Source organism: Leptonychotes weddellii, chromosome 5, assembly GCF_054177405.1.
Source record: "Leptonychotes weddellii isolate Sample4059 chromosome 5, ASM5417740v2, whole genome shotgun sequence".
NCBI classification, from domain to species: Eukaryota; Metazoa; Chordata; class Mammalia; order Carnivora; family Phocidae; genus Leptonychotes; species Leptonychotes weddellii.
In genome coordinates, this window is record NC_138373.1 from 117,027,766 (window position 1) to 117,028,056 (window position 291).

Here is a 291-nt window from a genome sequence, read left to right on the forward strand (position 1 = left end):
TCAGTCTATGGAGGAAAATAAAACTGGATACCTATGTACCACTGTAAAGATCATAGGAAAACCTAGGAGAGTAGGAGAGCATCATGACATAGGGGTGCGGAAGGATTTCTTATCCAAAACTGCAAAAGCATAAAACAAAAAACCTTGATGAACTTGATCATGTTAAAATTAAGGATTTCTAGTCAACAAATAATACCGCGGGCTTCTCCCTCTCCCTCTGTCTCTCCCCCTGCTTGTGTTCAGTCTCTCTCTCTCTGACAAGTAAATAAATAAAAATTTTTTTTCCCTATA